Here is a 3092-nt window from a genome sequence, read left to right on the forward strand (position 1 = left end):
CTAAAGTGCACAAGTATCGATACCTGAAGTGCGTGGACACAGAATGGAGGAAGAGGTCAAGAAAGTTGGCAATCAAGTACAAGGTAATTGAAACTGGAAATACACGACCAGGAGTCATCAGAATGAAAGTGAGAGAAACATAGACAATGAATTGGATGCAAAGAATGGAAACAAAAAGGGCCACGGAGGTCTACAAGAATGAGAAGAAAAATATGAGAACGGAAAATTTGTACGATAACACAAAGGGCAGTGCCTTGCTATTTGAGGCTCGAGCCGGTTGCCTAAGGACAAAAACGTACCAGAGCAAATATTCGGAGCTAGATGAGACATGTGTATGCTGTAGCAAAAATCCGGAGACCACTCAGCACATCCTCATTGAATGCGAAGGGATTCACCCACTGAGAACCGTATGTAACGTACACCTTCCAGAAGCCCTTGGGCTTAAAGTGGACGGAAGCATCAACCGATCAGCAGTCGAGATAAGCAAGAGACGTTTAGAGTAGTGGTGAAGAAAAAAGGAGGAAGGAGACTGATACAACGGGATCTCTTAGAGTCATAGGTAATGGTACAAGGTCGATCTTGAAGGAAAAAAAAAGATTAAGGAGATGTATAAAAAAATTCTGGATAAAAAAAACGCGTATAGCATACCTGAATAAATCAAGCAGGCTAGGCGAGCATATGTCAGCGCCCCTCTTCAAAGGGGGGGCCATTATATCATCATCACGTTCGGGGTCGTTGACTGCGCGTCTCGGGTCGTGGTCCGTGCCTGCGCGCCTGGACAGGGTAACAACATGACGGCGTCCTTGCGGTTGCCGATTTCAATGCATGGGCGCTATAGGGAAGTTTTCCTCTACAGAGTTGGTTATATTAACTCTACCATGTAGATGTTCTAAAACAATGATTCGGACACCACCTACTGATTGCTGGACCGGATGGCAATGTCATGCCTGTAAAAGTCACAAACTGGAAGTGCATCAGGTTTCTGCAGGAATGGTAATGTTGTGTTAAACATTGAAATTATGACCATAATAACCGTCATCAGCACGTCATTAAATGCAAAACGATTAATTATTTTTTCATTCTTGGTCCCATATAATCTCACGTATTTCCTACAGGCACAGTATGTGTGTGAAGGCAAGCATTTTGTGCGACGGTCAAGCAGGAAGAAACTCCGGAACAGGGGCTGGCGGTCACCCCCCACTACATTTTGGTAGAGGGGGCAGGGCCCACTCACTTTCCGACCGTTTATGCTGAAATCAAATTTTTGACAAGAGCTACAGTTAAATTTTCAAACTGGTGGTTGTGTGGTGCAATGCTTTCCAGAAGGCCGATGATCAATTGGACGTTCAACGGTGGCACGATGGACGGTTATGAAGCCACAAATTAAGTAAGGCACGGTACTCAACATACCAGTAACCAAACTCTTCACTAAATCACAACTACGCAAACAGATGCACAAAAAAATTGGCGGTATATTGATTTAAACACGGAGAGGGAACAACACATTAATGGATATGAAACATTTCCCTCATGCCAACGCACTTCCCCACAAAATAATACACAAGCCAGGCAATCACCCGATACTGCATATTTCCAAACTACCTCTTAAGATCAAACAACTGACCACAACTCTTGCAAATGCGGTAAACCTGCACAAAAGATCAATGACCATAGACTGCCCCCCAACAAGAAATGAAAGCCTATATACTCCTGACACGCAAAAGGAGCCTGCAGCGCTTGACGGCAAGTCGTCAGAGAGAAAAGTTTTTGGCAACGTCTCGTGCGACGCGCGGCTCCTGCGACGCACGGAAGTGACGTCATTTTAATAAATTAAACTAAAACAATTAAAATATATCAAATCTTACTAAACAATGCGTCGAACTTGCAACGATATGAAAGAAAGTTGTCTTATGCGCTAATTAATGTACATATTTTGATTAAAGACATCATCGCAACATGGTTTCAACTACAGTGTCATGCATTTCTCTATAATATTAGTCAGCTTTCAATATTACAAGGCAGAACAATATTACACTATCTATCAGGTGCCTGCAGAGATGGAAAGCAATTTTTTGAGCGTCTCGTGCGTCACCGGAGAGCCCGAGGGAATGTGGTGGGGCCGCAAGCACAGCACGCTTCTCCCCTGTTTCCTGTCTGGAGCAGCAGACGACAAGCGCTGCAAGCGTACAGCACATGCCCACGTTTACGTCGCCACACGCTGTGTTTACAGCAGTCTCCAAACGCCGCAATATGGATTTATATACAGTGTGACGGATACGTGAAACTGCAGTCTTCGCACTGTCACTCGAATGTTTCCTCAAAGTGTCGGGCCCATACGAGTTCTTTGCTAGCTGTCTACCATACAAAAGTCTGTCACCGCGATTCGTTTTCGAGATCGAAGCAACCAGTGAATCAGTTTTGACACCCCATTTGCTGCAGCGCCGTGCGTCTCAAGTCATCATAGCTGCGCAAATATTGCTGACTCGGATCGCGGAGAAACCGATGCGGCCGCCACCATTGTGCTCAATTATAAACAGAAGATTTCTTTTCCTGCGTTCCCGGGATTAGCCGCGTCCTCGTGCGTATCGTCGAGTAAAATGAGCGGATCCTTGGAGTAATAGTAAACTGCGCCGGTCCCCAAGATCTTGAAAATATATTCAGAATATGCGTAATGAAAAATGACCCAGTCGTGGGCCTTGCATGTTGGGCTTCGAAGGCTAAAACAGAAGCAAATCCATGCTTTGCCATTGGCCAATTATCAATTAAGGGAACACATTATGAGGTTAGGCAAAGAATGCACCTGGGGAGAATGGGAGCTTCACATTTCGAACCTGTTTCCTATAGTGATACACATTATTAAGATTGTTTTATATGAAATGGCTGAACGAACGTTATGGCCATTATCATTCTGAGCTTAAAGCCTCCTTAAATTTCTGTAGTAAGTCTGCCCCTGGCACTTGATCGAATTATAGATACACGAGATATTAAAACACTTGCATTATAAATTATAAAATATCTGTCATTTCAGGCATCTTCGTTCTGCATAAAAAAGAAAGCCATTGTAATTTCCCTTCTCGAGGAAGCAAGCTTAG

Source organism: Dermacentor andersoni, chromosome 9, assembly GCF_023375885.2.
Source record: "Dermacentor andersoni chromosome 9, qqDerAnde1_hic_scaffold, whole genome shotgun sequence".
Taxonomy (NCBI): domain Eukaryota; kingdom Metazoa; phylum Arthropoda; class Arachnida; order Ixodida; family Ixodidae; genus Dermacentor; species Dermacentor andersoni.